This window comes from Dromaius novaehollandiae, chromosome 3 (assembly GCF_036370855.1).
Source record: "Dromaius novaehollandiae isolate bDroNov1 chromosome 3, bDroNov1.hap1, whole genome shotgun sequence".
Classification (NCBI taxonomy): domain Eukaryota; kingdom Metazoa; phylum Chordata; class Aves; order Casuariiformes; family Dromaiidae; genus Dromaius; species Dromaius novaehollandiae.
Window position 1 is genome coordinate 67,281,959 of NC_088100.1, and position 17,133 is coordinate 67,299,091.

At 38.6% G+C, this 17,133-nt stretch overlaps 1 protein-coding gene across 3 annotated transcripts in view; it reads left to right on the top strand.

Moving 5' to 3' along the window:
* The window catches only part of PHACTR2 (phosphatase and actin regulator 2), a 150,725-nt gene that overhangs the window by 2,081 nt on the left and 131,511 nt on the right, over positions 1–17,133 (top strand). Inside the window, exon 2 of one of the 3 annotated variants that reach the window (XM_064509078.1) lies at positions 4,550–4,804. The exons of the other annotated variants lie outside the window; for them this stretch is intronic. The gene's annotated coding sequence lies outside the window, so the exon portion shown is untranslated. The remainder of the gene's footprint in view (positions 1–4,549; positions 4,805–17,133) is intronic. 3 annotated transcript variants of the gene reach the window in all.

A 17,133-nucleotide genomic window follows, 5' to 3' on the forward strand; every position in this document is an offset into this window, starting at 1 on the left:
GAGTTGCTTTCTCTGGTTGTTATTTTGTCATACTCTTTTCTTTTATTCTGTATTTTCTCCACTGCTGCTTCCTGTATTTTCTTCCAGCTACATATTGGGCACAACCAAAATACTTATCTATTGGCACACAACTGATGATTCCCTTTTTTAAAAAGAAAAGTGTGCATTAAAGATTCAAAGCTGTTAAATTTTTAATGTGGTGGTTAGAGAATTCTTTTAATACCATGATCTCATTAAAATAACCCACTTCTTCATTCTCCCACTGACCTGGACAACAACCATAATGGGGACAGAAATGTGACTCTCACTATTATTTTTGCTTTTACCTCTTTCTCCAGCTGTATCATTTTATTAATTTAAAGTAGGTCACTCATTTACATCAGATGTTACCTGCGCTCCAGCTGTCCCATTTAGAAAAGAACAATTTGCATTTTAAATTACCTGCAAAATGTTTGTTTCCCTTTGTTCTTAGACTGATCCAGTTCCAACTGCTAAAGTAAAAAGTTATGGTTTATGTTGCACGTTTGTCTTTGCTGGCTAGATGCTGACACCAGTGGTGCTGAGGAGACAGTTTTGTCTGTACACACTCCATCAGAGATCAGTGGATATCCCATGAAGAGTTCACACTGTCATTTTACTACCACTTGATCCACCATTCTCAGTGCAGGTTCTGTTAAAAAACAGTATTTGTAGAGACTGTCTAGTTAGCAAGAATAGAATAGGCTTTCTAAAAGCAGCTTTGGCAGTAGCTCATAAAATCCATCTGCCTGTTATTCTAGATCAGTACTGTATGTATCTTGAAAGTGCAATGACTGTGTTCTCCCAATGTTTATGCTGCCTTTGCTTTCTTACCCCCCACTCCTTCCTCCGTTACTATCATGTACTGTACGTAACAATTTCCTGCTATTGCTTTACAGAACCTCACTTCATCAACTGTGGTCCTATTTGTTAGACTAGTATATTTTCAATTTTTCCTTAAAATAGACCTCTTCTGTTGGGGTTAGTAGTAGAAGATTATCCAATTTCCCTTCCAGGGCTGCATCACATCACCTGCCATTGTGTCTGGCACAACCTTCACCTTCAAACACTTTCTGTACTTCTGGTAAGACCCTGGGAGGAATAAGGTGTTCTTCCTCATGAGTGCCAGTGGCATGATCTTGACTTTCGGCTTATACCCTAACAAAGAGTAAAGTCATCAGATTTCAGTGGTTCTGTGGAAGGCATAGCCTGTGCATCACTTAGAGATCATGGTACAGCCCTAATTGGCAATTGGCTAGTTTGTATGAGCATCTCTAGGAGATGGGCCAAGAAGAAATATTCTCTTAAAATTTCAGAGCAGCATCAGAGCTGCTCCATGAAACAGTGTTTGAATCAAATGCCTTCAAGCAGCCTTCCACATTCAGTGACTGAATTTAAACCCACCTTAAAGGCAGATCAAATGAGCTGAGTTTCTTGATTTGCCCAGCACAGATGGGGACTGAACTGCATTTGAAATTAAGACTCTCTGTTCAAATGGATTCCCAGAACTTATCCAAAATCTGGATTTGATGGCCACAGGGTCGAGGGCAGCTCTGAGTTTGAGTGGTGAGAACCAGGCTCAATGGAGAACGGAGAATGTGCTGCTTTATATCAGCTGTCTTTGTGCTCACATTGTGACAGTAGAGCTGGTGGTGCTGTTTGTGACAGTCATCTGGCCCCAGCTGCAGTGACTGCCATGTGATGCCGCCATGTGACCATGCCTTTTCTGCCCCTGCATGTCCATGTAGACAGTTTTCACTTTGCTCTGTTTCAGTGCTGTGGTTTTTGCTGTAAAGCCAGTAGATTGAAGCTAAGAGTCTTGCATTTTGTTTGGAAAGTGGTGAGGTTTGTGGTGAGGCGCATCTTCTGAAAGGGGAACTTTACATCTCAGAAGTCAAAAAAAAAAATTGTCTCCATTCTGTTTGTGGGTATTTTGTGTGATTGACACTGTCATACTGTTGCAGTTCCTCTTGAGGTCTTGCTCTGCTCTTTAGTAAGAAGTAGTAGTTTCAGATGATTTGTTCCGCTGCAAAGAAGTGCACCTTTCAGGTTGAGAAGTGAGCTCCTCATTTTTGTTTCCATTCCTTTCATGCTTCTCAGGCAGAAGTAAAAAACTACCAGAGAATTCAGACAAATTCACCCATATATCAGGTTATATCCCAGATTCTAGAGTGCAAGAAAGAGTGAAACGCAGAGAGAAAAATTACAGTCCCAGATCAAGACTGATACATTCTGGATTTTTCTAGAAATTCTTGGCTAGCAAAGTGGTCTTTAGCAGGTTAATTTATCTAAAATGATAATAAGTAGTAGCTAGAATTATATCTTCTGCTGTTCCCAGAATAAGGTGGGTAAAATGATGGCTTAAAATCATCCATTTAAATGAAGAATTGGGGAAGAGTTCATGTAGTGACCAGAGCATCAGAGTGGCTGATGTTGGATGGGAATAAAATTGATGAATACTGGACATATTAGAGCTTGTCGTGATTGGAGTGGTCCATTTTGCAACCATTTAAAAAAAAAAATCAGATTCTCTTCTGACAGTAGTGGACAACCCCTTTTTGATTGACGCAAAGAAAGTAAAATGTTTTTGAGAGCTGGTATTTGAGCTTCTAGAAAGAGTGGAAACCCCCCCTCCCCCAAGCTCTCCTTCTAGATACTGATTTGACTACCTACAGGCATGGTGCCTAGAGAAAAAGATAAATTATGGGTAGTGAGTAGCTCTTTAGGTTTGCCTCTGTTTCTCTCTGCACTTACACTTACACTTTCCAGAATGGTGGCAGATTCCAGTTTCTTGGGTCTGATTTCCAAATACGCCAAGTGAGGTTCCTACCAAAGTCTGTGGGAATTGGGCTCAGTGTTTTTAAAGAAGACATCAGGTGTGCTTTGGTGTTAGACTATTAGAAAGATGGAGTTTCTCATTGAACAAATAGGAGAAATAGCAAGGTGCAGGGCGGAGAGCCTCATGATGTGGAAGTATACTCATAACTAAAATAACCATTTTTGCTATCTTATATAAAAATCGGGAATTTAGTGATAACATTCTCCATTGTATCAAGCATGACTTGTTTACAACATAAATCCAAGTACAGAATTTTGCAAGAAGATTAAGGCAGATAATCTAAGATGGAAAACTGTAGCAAAAGTTAAGACAAATAGTCATTGTTGTGGATTTAGAATCTAAGCTCAGCAACTGTGACTGAACTCTGTGGTTTCCAAGAAATAGTGCACCCTTTCCTTAAATTCATGTTCATATCTTTGCAACAGTTTGAAAATTCGAACTGTCAGGAATAGGGAGCAATCATACCCAGAGGTAATTTGACATATGCTTATAAAATAGGAGCATCTACTTCTTTGTAATAGTCTGAGCACACACTTAGGCCATCATCACGTAATGTTAAATTTGATTCCTATCATCCTTATGTATTACTTGTAGTGTCAAAAGTGTGCTGAGGAAAAAATCTAGCAATCACATAACTTTTTACACTGCACACTATGCAAAGTCTTCCCGTGTAACTGTTTTTGCTTATAAGATTAGATGGATGCAGAAGGAAGCAGTGTGCAGCAGAATCTAGTCAGTCATTTCTAGTAGGAATATTGTATGGAAAATAATCTGCCTATTTTATATTGGACTAAAAAATATTATTCCACACCAAATCTTGCAGAATAGCTGGGTTATGTTCTTGGTATTAATCTAGTTTGATTAAGTGTGGATAAACTGTGAGCACAATGACTTAGCATATATGTTTTGTGTTTGTATGTTGTTTACATGTGAAACAGTTTCTGGACAATACTTTAAAGTCAAATATTTTGACTTGGGCTCAGAATTAAAAATATTTTCTAAATGTGGTAGTGATCTTCATGGTTAGCTAAGTAGAAATTGGACTGCAAACATTTGCAGCATATGATTTAATGTGTATTTTGCAGGAACAAATCAGCAGCTCATCGTGATCTGTTCAGCATTTTGCTACTGTGTGTATTTTAGTTTCTCATGGCCCTTGGCATTTAGCACTTCCTGCTAATGTGTGGCTTCTACCAAGTAACCATTTAATATCAGATCACATTTGAAGTATGAGGCCTGAATAAGCTATCTAAAGAGTAGCTGAAGAAAAGTTTTTACTCCTTATCTTTGCTGAATTTCAGTAATTTGTTACAATAAGTATTTGGTTTGTTTTTAAAACCTAAACATTTCATCAGTCAAATTCATTGTTAGCATAAATCGTTTATCTTCCTTTCCCTCTCCCCATACTGCCCTTCTTGCCATTATTTCATGAAATAGTAGATACCATATAAAGACAGAGATAATTGGCAGGGTTTTTTTAAAGATTGGAGAAGAATTTACTTTTTTCTTCTTCCTTTTTGAAATAGGAATCATTTTAGTGCCAGAAAGCCCGTAGGATTTCAAAGTTAACTAATACCCATATTAATCTTCCTTCTGAATTTCTCATTGTATATCTTTTAGCATAAGACAAAAATGTCTTCTGCAATCATTTATTTTTTTTAACCAAGCATTTTATGTTGCTATTTTTAACAGATGCAGAAGTTGGTTTTTCTCAGCTGCTGTCAAACCAGGTGGTTCCTAAGGAAAAACATCCAGAAGAAAAAAGAAAATCCTGATTTCAGTATTCTGAGTTCAATTACTTCTTAATTTGTCTTTGAAATTGCCAGTCTTAAAAACCACCACAAAAAGAGATATTCTAGCTTTTCATTCATGTGGAAAGCATTGTGATCTTCCTGATCTTCCTGAAATATATGCAGAGTTTATAGACTGTGAACACTTTACTCTGTGGTGAGTTTAGAAAACTTTTTCCTGTTTGTATAGTTTTGATTCAGAAATAGACTTTTCATGTGTATTGTATAAATGCTATGAATGCCTTTGATTAGGATTTTTGAGTTTAGAAAGGCCGAAGTAGTGAAATATCAGTATATTTTAGCAGTATCAAATCCTTAGTATAGTGGGTTCAGAAGCATTGGTACTGTTTTAGTACAGCCTGAAGTGTCGCTAAATTAAAGCCAATATGCTTTGCAAGTCGGCCTTGTTCTTGGTTAGCTTATAATAAAGAGCAGCTAAGAGCAGCATAAAACACCGCAAACTTTGGCAGCAAGATATTCTTTGTCCTCTCTCTTCTCTCTCATTTCTTACGTATTTTTGGCACATTTCAGATTGCTGTTCCCATTTCTTGGGTTACTGTTGAAACTGCTTTGCTATACTCAGAGAAATACATGGCCAAAAGCTACGGCCTGGGAGGGAAATGTGGAAGAGGAAGTACTCTGCCAGAGGTGGTAATGACTACAGCTCAAATACTAAAATACTGCATGTAAATGACTTTTCATTGAAATATTTTTTTTTCCTCCAAAACAGTAGCATTTCCTGGTTGTTTTTAATTAAACAAGTATCCTACTGCTTACTTTCTACATTCTTACATTTTTTTAATATCTGCACAATTTACAATATCAAGAAAAACTTGTTTGGGGAGCATGGACTCTTATTACAAGTAATTGCTTTTTCTTTCAACTTCAGGTATGACTTCAGTCATACACACAAATTATATTAGTTCCCGCTTAAGGAATTTGGCCAGTTGCACAATACCACACATAGTTTCTTTTAATGGCGTGTATCAGTTGGTAGCTCAGTTTTGATACCTTTAACCAGGTTGTTCCTATCAAACTGTATCTGATATATAAGGAATCAAATTTTTTCTTACTTTCACCTTTCCCTGCTCTTTCAGCCCTCCTTCCCCTGCTAGCTACTTGTTTTCTTTACTCTCTGCAACTTCCAACAAATCTCATTTATTTCTTTTCAGTAGCCCACATACCCCATTTTGATGGTCCCCTGTCTAGGTCAGGTTGTGTATTTATTAGGCTGTCCCGTGTTCACTGAAGCCTGAGGTACTCCAGTGCTTCCCAAATGCTGGAGGATCTTTGACCTACAGTATCCAGAGATTGAGATATGAATGGGACTAGGAACTTGCGAATGTCAGCGTATTTTCTGGATGTCACAGGAAGATAAAGGTCAGAATTTGTATAGACAAAGCAGGGATTCATTCAATTTTAGGAATTCATTGGAAAGGGGGAAAAAGAGGTCTCCTAGAAAGTTCTGAAAAGAAGAGGTGTGAAATGTTAGGAATGAAGGAGATGTTTCTGAGCCTTTCTAAGATACAGCTTAGCTTGGTGGTGAGGCTCAGAGAAACACTGCACTCTGGCACGATTCTTTCATTATTTAAGTTAGCTGCAGTTTTTCTGAATACAAATATATCCTGATGAAATAATGGAAAAAACAGTTTTTTTTTTTTTTTTTTTGTAGAAATGATTGTGATTTCAGCCACATTTTTGCTTTTTCAGGAGAAAGATCTGACCAAATTTGAAAATGACAAATTGACATTTCAAAACATTGGTCTAAGTTTTTTAGAACTCCTCATCATATGAGCATTGCATGTTGATGTTGTTGTTGTTGTTGTTCTCATTTGGGGAGCAGGAGCAGGGAGGAAGGCAGCAGAGAAATGTCAGAATTTCCATGGCATCAAAATTCCATTATTCTAATGAAACCCAACCTCCTACACAGTGAAGGTGGGTATCAGTGCCATTTTCTTTAGTTAAGGCTACATCATTAGAGATCAAATTCTTTAAAGGGCAAAGTGCCTTCTCTGAAAAATAAGAATGCCCAGCACTTCATGGAGCCAGGCCCTAAAAAGCATGCTGAATAAATCTACCTCTGTAAAGCGTGTGTTTTCTTTTTCCATTTTTGGTGGAGAATCATAGCTTTTAAGATGCATCTGTGACTAATATACACAGTACTCAAGAAAATTACAGGCACCAACTAGAATTGGTGTTGATGTATTGTTTTGTATCATCTACAAGCACAGTAAAGAATGGGTTGTAGTACATTTGCAGTTGAATGTGACCTAATTGTAGGCTTTTTTTGTGTTCAGACACAGGCAGCTATATTTAAACTTTGTGAGTGAGAGGATAATTAGCAGTCATCTGTGTGCTATTTACTTATTTTTACTGTTGCCGAGTGCCACTGCTGACAATTAGTATTAGTGGTTTAAACCGCTGATGAAACAATTACCTTTTTCATCTGAAAAAAGGTAAGCGCTACCAAAGCTTGACATGAAGAGGCAGTGTCTACATGTCATAATTCTGACTTTTTCTGTTTGAAAGCAGTTTTGGCAAGCTCAGAAATGCTGGGTTTGAAATATATCTTATCACTTTTACAGACAGCAACTGTAATCCATAGGGGATCAGTGATGATTTTGAGGACATCCCAGGTCATGATATTAAGTGTTCTAGCCCCAAGGATGAAGCACAGCATACTGCTTTTGTTACTTGGGCTCTATGCGCCTTTGCCTGTCTTTCTCTGGGCAGGATCTGAACTCTGGATTCTTAGCAGTGAGAGGACAGGGAGAGTTCAATTCCCCAGGGACACAGCATCTTTCTACCATCCTTTTGACTTTTGAGCCCTGAATGTTTTTTTTAAAATGGTGTCTTCCTGTTATGCCTTGCTGTAAACAAAGCTGAATGGCAGTATTTCACATGGTGTTTATTTTAGTGAATTGTGAATTCAAAAAATATGCTGCCACCCAGCTATTTAAATCCTTGGAGACACATCTGCTATGAATTTTTCCTTGTTCTTTGGAAGTTGAGATAAAACAAAAATTTTTTGATCTGCAAGTAGCAAAAATCATTTGAAAGAATGATTTCCAAACAATTGATGCATTAATTTTCAGAGCTTTCTCTTGTTTATATAATCACCTTGGAATTTGTCCAAAGGGATTTTCACATGGTGAACAAGTATATGATTTTGGAGGTGACTTCATCTTACAAACCAATAGCATGTATTTCACTCTATGGTATAGATATTTATCACAGAGCACATGATAGATAGGTTTTTCTCTAGGTCAGAACTCTAGGCAAACATGCTCTTACACTATTTGGAGCTCTGTTAGAGTTTATTAAATGTACATATTAAACCTTTTTCTCCTTAAACAGAGGCCAGTGCCTTCTGCCTTGGTTCACTGCTTTTTCAGCTAAGTCCATCTAGCTGGCACAATAGGTTAAATTGTAACAGGAAGAGCAGGAGCAGTTTTGAAAAAGGAATGTAGAAGGTTTCTAAAACCACTCTCAGGAGAGTGAAATATTTACGCTGAAGAGGGTTTCCTTCCCCCCAGCTGCTGCATGTCTGATGGTCACAACTGTACTCTGAAGGCACGTGTTGTGCTGTTACTTGTTCATTTAGTAGTTTATCAGAAACAGCAACAAAAAGCTGCATCCTTGCCATGCAGAATCTGTCTGATCTGGGGTGAAAAAACAGAGCCAAATTACTTTTTCAGCTATATGGGTGATAGGCTTTGGGCTTCAGAAGTGCTGCCTACTCTTCTTTGGCTATGTGTCAAACAGCTTTCCTGATCGTCACCAGACCCTGGAAGAAAGTTCCTTGCAATCTCCACAGGGATAAGTAAACCCTTCCAGTTCAAGGATGTGGTGGAGCCAGTGGCAAGCATCTCTGCAGATTTGCTGGTCCTTGGGTGATGGCCTGTGGCAAGTCAGCTCAAAATAGCAAGATAAGTGCCTAATAGCAACTTAGACAGTCACTTTGAAATCACTCTTAACTCAAGCTGGGTTAACTAAAATGCAATTAAAAGCACTTTTTTTACAATGTCTAGAAAAACACAGTTGCCAATGTTTGGAAAAGACAAAGGAAACATCACTGACAGAGTGACTGCTGGAAAGAGGTCTACAATGGGTCTGCTGAGTTCAGGGTGACAAAGACCTGTCAGTTTTAGTCTTAGTGTCAGTAATTTAAATAAAGCTTTTCTCTATTTCTTTTCTTGTCGTCTGTACAGTTTGTAACTGTGTTGCCTGTTTTAGATGTTTTTGTACTTTGACGGGGGGCTGTCACTTATTAAAACTGGAAATTGTCTATTGCAAGAAACACATGAGTTAATATCACAAATTATTGACAAGTAAAAATAGCTCAGTAGAGTACACAGCTTTTGCAACCATATTGCATTATTTTGCAGACTCTGTGAGGAAAAAGATATTTGTTCCATTAGTTCTAGGCCAAGAAAGGAGAAGTGGTGCAACCATGGAAGGGGACATATGTAAAATGAGTTTCTTGGAAGTAAGACTTACTGGGCTGGGGGATAGTGTCCCAAGAGAAACGGGGAAAGCTACGCTGTTGGAGACACTTAAAAGCAGATTGGAAATGCACTAAAAAGTATGTGAAAGAAATAGTCTTGCAGCGGCAATGAGAGGGTCTTTTGCAGTTGTGTTTTTTTTTATTGTTTTATTGATTTAGATTTCTGTGTCCTGAGGCAGGTTTCTTTGCCACAGAAGGAAAAGGGCTGGACACGTGGTTCCTTTTCCCCCTCCAGTTTGTGCCAAGTTTGGCACTTTTGTTCTGATTTCAGTGTATTTGGGGTAGTGTTAGTGGATGATATGGATGTTTTGATCTCCCAGCAAATGCACTGCCTTTGAGGAAAAAGAGAAGACCCAGCGCATTTTGCACAGTGAGCAGTGCTTAAATGAGCCTGTAGCTCAGGCTATGACAACTAGCCAGTGCGATCCTGCCAAGCCATCACTGTTACTGTGACCCACTCAAATCTTCACATTCAGCTACCGTGCAGTCCTTTTCTTTTAAACACACAGGTGCACTGCCACTGAAGTCCGATGCAGTCTTGTGTTTTCATGACTTTCCGATATATTTGATTGTTTTGGTTTGACTCTTACGGTCGCAGTTTTCTTTTCTTTTCTTTTTTTCTTTTCTTTTTTTTTTTTTTTAATGGTTGCTGGGCATCTTTTCTTTGGTGTGGGAAAACTACTGAAAACATGATCCTGCCATAGCCAGGCATTCAGAACTCAGAAGACAAAGAGTCAGAGAAATCTATTGTTTTTTAAAGAAGTGATATGGTTTTTAGGTCAGCCTTGTGGTTCTGGAGGCCTCATTCATGATGTTTGTGTACTTGTGGCTGGCAACGCTGCTATAGATTTCAAAGGGCTTTGGCTCAGGCTGAAATACATTATTTCAGCTTTCATCCCAGGAAGGCCTCTTCAAAACCCTTTAAAAAGATGAAATGACTTGTAGTTCAATATCACAGTCCTTTGGGAGAGAAAACTCCCTTTGGGAACAGATTTTCTTTTTTTCTTTTTTTTTTTTTAAAATTTCCAGCCTCTTAACAATGTCCTGATTTAAGCAGATGGGAGAAGTATTAACATGTTTTGTGGCTGCCCATGCTTAATAATGATCAAAATAAGTGAGCCATCCTAAGTACTTAGAGATTGTTTTCCAAAGGAAATTGAGCAAAGAGCAAATGGAAAGTGTCTGTGGCCATTCCATTGAAGATATAGCATTGTGTAGTGACTTCTGTTTTTTTTTTTTTTTTTTTTTTCCTCTGTAAAAGCCACACACAGATGCACTTGATGGTGTGAAGGACTCCAGCCAGCCTAGCTTTGAGCAAGTTGATCTTCTCCTGGGGTGAGAATTTTGCTAGGATCCCTTATGCTTAGTTAAGGACAGGAAGAGGATGGGATTTCACAGGGTCATTCCCACCTCTTCTTCTTATGAGTGGGAGTGAGGAGCATGCTGGCTCTTCTGTGACATGAGATTTATCTCCTGCCATTCAGCTCACCCTTTTTATTATGGTATCAAAGGAGTAATTAAGGTGAGGGGAGATCCAGTGGAAAAAAGTACTGGCTCAGATAGCAAAGGAACACAGAGGGGATTTAAAATGTGAAAGAGTCCCAACAGGGACAGAAGCAATTACTTCTTTCTGCTGCTTTTGTTAGTTCCTTGATAATCCCACCAGTATGTCCACAAACAGAGCAAATGGTCTTTTTTATGTAGAACAGTCATTTGATTCTGCTCTGCCTCTTCCACTTTATCCCCAGCAAACTCTTGCGTTTCATTCTGCTCCATCAGTTCCTTCTCGGGGAAAATCTTTATTCTCCAGTTCCTTTGCACTGGAGTGCCCAACAAGCATGCAAAAAGTGCGAAGAGATAACTACTCTCCATCCAGCATCAATAACCTCAGGAAGGCTCCAGCCACCTGCCCGTGGTGGCCAGCAGAGCTGGCATGCTGAACCTTGACCAGCTGTAGCTATGCCCTCCCGTAAAGGTGGCAGAAGAATTGTCCCTGAGTTGAGATTTTCCAGCGGGGCCATGGGAGAGCCTAAGAACACCGAGTCTACCACAGAAGACTCAGTAGGACTGTACTTCAGAGCTAAGACTATCTTTATGTTTACTGCAAAATCTGGACTTTAACTTGTTGCCACAGCTAAAAAAGCTCTCTGTTACGCCAGCAATGCACATTGTACCAGATGCTCCTAATTTTCTCCTCAATTTTATGACTCATTTGATGCACTTCCTATTATCTATGACCTATCTGTGAGATATTTTAACCTCTCTAGTTGCAAAGTTGACTGCTAGGAAATTATGGTAGGAAAAAAATCTGTATGACAGATTTTGTATTTCAACAAGACTGCTGCTGTGTGAGGTTGATACACTAGATGGGGTGGTTGTTATGCTGATCGGCAAGCGCATTCCCTGTCTGGGTGTCAGATTTCTGACTGGACCGCTACACCTTCCCATGAAAGCAAGGATTTAAAATACAGTCTTGTTTCTATGAAGATGCAAGCCCTTTTGTAGCAGAATTAATTGATTACTCTGAGCCGTTATTGTTTTAGATGAAGTCATGGTAGAGTCATTTTTAGATTTGGTGTCTTTAAACACAAACTCAGCTGTCTTTAAGATCATAAAACTGGGATGGGACAGGATGGCATCTTTTCAAAATTCCTAAAGGCCATTTGTTTTTTAATCCATAAAATGTATATTTAGAGCAACATAAAAAGTAATTACCAGCCACTGTTCTTCACTCAGCCGAGGTAATGCTGCAAGCTTTGCATTCTCAGTTGTACTGGTGAAACTTCATCTGCTTGTGGTATTGATTCTGTTGTACTTTGGTTGAGGCTGGAGGTTTTTGTATTGATCCTTCAAAGAAACTGCTGAAGAGCAGGTGAGGTGCATCTATTGTCTCTGTTGTCTGGGAACAAATAGAAGCTATTATTCTTTGCAGGAAGCTTGTTGCACACCTGGACATTGATTCATTATGAGAGAAGTCTACTTTAATTAGAACGAGGTTTTCCAGTATTTATACAAAGTGCTTTGTCCCTGATCCACAGCAGGATCATAAATACAGACTTTCAGGCTGAGTTGTTCATTTATTATGTAGTCTTCTGAAAAAGAAACCATTAAAGAATAATTGGACTAAAAAGTTTGTATATGCTGAACTCTAGTAGTCTTTATCTAAAGCAAAACTCAATAGGATCTGTAAACTGTAGGCAGAAATACGTCTAGACCTCCATTGGCATTGTGCATTAAAGTAAGTATTGCTTATCTTGATATTTTCCTGGCCTACTGGAATTTTAAATATGATACATTTGCAAGTGCAGCTTTAGAATCCCATTCCTGGTTTAAAGAGTCTGAAAACAGGAACTCTTTTTCCCAGTCTGAAAATTCTGGCATTGTTGTGACTTTCCCCACAAGCTTAAAACGCAGCTGTCACTCATCATTTTCAATTTAAAAACAGCTGAACAAGAGGAAATACTTTTGTTTTCCCCTTTTCTCACTTTATTCTTGGAGGAGGAAGGCCTGGGGGCATTTCATTTCTAAAAGGAGTTTTGCTTTTAAAATATATTTCATGATAATCACCCCACTAATGTTAAGTAGATCACAGAAAATAAGTAAGTATCAAAGACAACATCAATAATGTTCATGTATGTTAGCACATGTGCAACAGGAAACTTTTGCTGTATGAAATAATACAAGTATAGGCATTATATATATGAGTGAAAGAAAACAACAGCAGTTTTCCTACACCATAACCTCATGCTGTATTTTATTTTTTTTCCAAATGAAATGTATAAAGAACTCTTCTACCAAAATATTTCCCAAATATTTATTCAGTATTCCCTGAAATGATTATGAAATATGACTCAATGGAAAATGACTGAAATAGTTTATAGAATGTAATCCACATATATTAAAGTTGTAATCTATCAGATTATATAATGTAGTCTTTGCCATGCATCACCTGCAAACAAAATCAGAAGACATGTAAATCAGATCACTCATCATTATCTGTAAGCCCTGGCCACCTTCTTCGTAGATGTGCAGATGAAAAAAGGAAAAAAGAAGGGGGGGGAAGAAAGGAACCCTTACAAAATCTCTTATTAGCCAGATTCCGGTAGAGGAAAACTCCTGAGGACAAGCATCCATCATCCATACACATCAAGCAAACCCCAAGCTGCCATGGCAACATCTGCAAGACGGAGAAGCCCAGACCCACTCACTCCACAGCAACCACGAGAAATGTTTGGTGGCTTACAGCACAGAAGTTGACCAGTTGCTCCAGGATATTCAGGACTACCAGAGATTTTCCGAAAGTTTTGGGACAGCTTTGTTACTAGAGCAGTGTGGTGGAAGATATACATGTCACTTTATTCTGGTGGAGGAGGCATGGTGTAGCTCCATCCTGGTCTTGAAATGTGTAGTTGATACTACTGTATGTTAAGATGAAAGACATATTTGTTTTTCACTTGTTTGAAGATTATCTACTACCTTATATTATACTCAGACACAACATTGAACTAAGGATGCAAAAGACAAGGTAGCCTCCTGCATTCTTTATCGCATTCTTAGTACAGTCCAGTGTCTGAATGCTTCCTTTTAGGTTAACTATTCATAACACTTCCCAAGTGATTTTTCTCCCTGATTTGGACGTAAAAGCCTGTAAAGATGTATTACAGAGTATCTGCATGTTTTGGCTAAGCAGATTAGAAGGTTTGCTTATTGCAGTTGGCTTTTCTTTTATAAAGTAGAAATGTGATAGTTAAATCTGTAGCATGAGAGTCTTTTAGTGGACTCAAAAAGTGATGTCAGTTCCTTAGTTATCTTTAAACTGCATTATTTTCCAAATGAAACATGAGAGAACATTCATACAAAAACACTAAAAAAAATTAAATTATGAAAATATTATAAGACCAGTATAATTGCAGAGGACAACTGGATGGCACGACTGATTTCTCACACAGATAAGAATTGACAGGATTGGTCCTTTATTTAATATGGGTTCATTGACATATGCAAGGCCAATACAGACTTCTTTTTAGATCAGCTGCCTATCTGCCTTGACATCCTGTAAACCACATAGCAACAGCTTGACAGCTTGCACTTTCTTAATTGATTCTGATTTGTGCTCATCATAACCACATCACTTATGTTGTTTTCTCTCCCTATATTTGCTGGGCCTCTCTACGGGTTCTTGTGTTTAGTTTGTGGGATTTTCAGGGTCAGGATTTTTTTCTGTTGTTTATTGATTCCTGTGTGTTAATTAGAACCTGGTACTATGAAATGCTGAGCCTTGACATACAGGCCATGCTATTCCTGCTGCAAATAGCCTGTAATAAAGTGGGTAATCCCTGCAGCTAGAATGAGTTTATGACAAAGCTGGCCCAACTCAAGGAAAAATCCTACCCAAGTAACACTTTTGTTACTCTTTTATAGATCTTCACTAGGACAGCAATTAGTGAATTTACTAAGTGAAGTGTAAATTAAAAGATCAGGAAGGGATTTCTACTCTAGCCGTGAGTTCATTCATCCTGTTGGACTGTTGAGAATGTTTCTGGATAATTGTTAAATATCAGTCATTTAACCAAAGCTGTATTTTGGAAGGAAGCTTCTTTCAGCTTCCCTGCTGGAAAGAATAGTATTAACAACTGACTGTAGGTATTCCTTTACAGTGAGAGTATTGAAAGGGGGAATGGGCAGGCACTTGATTTGCTGCCATCCCTGCCAGCCCTTGCTCAGCTGAGCAGTGATGTTGTCCTGGATTGTTGTCTCTAGACACGGAAGAAGCTTTTTGCTTTCTTTACAGTACCACAATCCTTTTTTAGGAAATCCTTGGCCTGGGATCTGCTGGCAGGAAGTGGAGCCTGGCTGGCTGGAGAGGCCGTATGGATGTGCTAAGCTGTTTCCTCTGTCTCCATCCCTGGAAGCCAAATAGGAAAGAAAATTCATCAGTTGAATCTGTATTATTGTTTCCATGTGGAACACATTGTTGTGCTGGGGGGTGAGGAAAGGAATTATACTGGCCTTGTGTGCTATTTTTAAAATAAAAATCATGAACTTAAAATTTCTCTATTTTCAGTTCAGTTTGAGATATGGTTGTGGCAAACGGTCAGGTTCCCAGCCAAGTCATGCCCTATCAGCAGAGCTCCAGCAGAGCATCCTGGTACACAGCTGCAGCGCTAAGCTTGCTGCCTGAGCCCAGGACACCTACACTGGTGGATGACCTTGGGTTTTAGGGAGGGTGTTTTGCAAATCACTGTTGCGTGACAGTGCCCTAGTCTCAGTGTGGCATTTTACAGCAAAGGACGGAGGGCAGTTAGACTAAATTTCATCCCCCAAAGACTCCAGAATGACATATGTTAAACAATTAGTAAATACTTGGATGATAATAAAGTTGGTGAATAAATGAGAGCAAATGTGTGGCAAATCCATTTGATTTTCTACTTTTGAAGGGGTAAGTGGCCTAGTGAAGAAAAACACTAGACATCTTGATTTATCTTGGCTTCAAAGAGTTTTTGAGACTGTTCCACATGACTGTCTTATATGTAAGCTAAGGAAACATGGCTTAGATGTAATCTCCATGAAGTGGGTGTGCAGCAGTTTCATAAATCTCTCAAAAAATATTTCTCAGTAGTTTTCTGTCAGATTAAAAGGGCATCTCAAGCAGGATCTTGCAGGGTCTGTCCTTGACCCAGTTCTACTCAATACTTTGTTTTTTATTTGAATGAAGGAACAGAGAGTACCCATGCAAAATTTGCAACTGATACCAAGCCAAGAAAGCTACAAGCGCTCAGGAGGACAGCATTGGGAAAATGGTCATAAATTGAAGCAGAAGGGTAATACAGATTTCTGTTAATTGGCATACTCTTGCTTTGGGCTGCTTTTCATACAACAGCCACATTCAAAGAAAACATTATCAAAATCCAGGTTTCAAATCATTTGAAGGGCTAGTCACTGACAAGTAATTTATGCCCAGTGCTAAGGTACTGTATGATTTTAAAACAAAGAGGTTTGAAAAAATGCTTTGCAGAAAAGTTGAACCTACCGCATAGAAACATAACATTTCAAGTTTTCGTGAAAACTTTTGGAGCCTGGGGACTCTCAAACTTCAAGACTGTGGTCCTGAGAAGGCAAGTAGAGAGTGGCAGGCTTGGGAGGTTATGATTGTGTCATATGCCCACACTGCTAAACAAAAAGCAAATTCAAGAGTGGAAATTATCAAAAGCTGCTATGCCTGTGCATGAAAACCAAGATGGGAAATAGAGTATAAAAGAGGAGACAATCTCCACTATAGTCTCATTGTTCATGCTGACTGCAATGACAAAAGAAAAAGATATCAGATATGAAATAATTAGCTATTTCAATTTCATTATGTTTTAATAATTCAAATATTATTAATAATGCAGGTAAAAGAACTTTTAAATATATTTTTGTCAAGGGCCCTCTATAATAGTCTCTTTTTCAGTGAAGTAAAGCCTATTATACTTCTCACCACCTTGCAATGTGAAGAGCAGGGCAACATAGTTACAAAGTACCTAACAGCCTTTCATAACAGCCTTAATGAGGCTTTTGATATTGCTCTCAAGAGGGCAGCCTTCCCTGCATTTCTTAAGACGCTCTCTTGGCAAATGTAAGTAGCGTGTTCCTGATGAAATTTTGTTATTTTTAGAAATAAATGAAGCAGGATACATCATTCCCTCCTACACCTTTGTTGATGCCTTAGCATAAAGACCTATGTTCAGAAGTTAATTACAGCATTCTGGAGTGCACACCAAATAGGCACTGCAAGTGCAAGTGGGTGCTATTGTAATGGGTACAAAAAAGGAACAATGCTGTACAAATGTCACTTTGGAGTTCTTTTTATGTCTGATTATCACCCCAGGAATACGGGGCTGACTTGTTTGCCACAACAGGGATTAGACTGCCTTACATGACACCCTGGGAATGGATGCCCAGGTGAAAGGCATGCTACAATAACCAGAGTATTTCAGGTA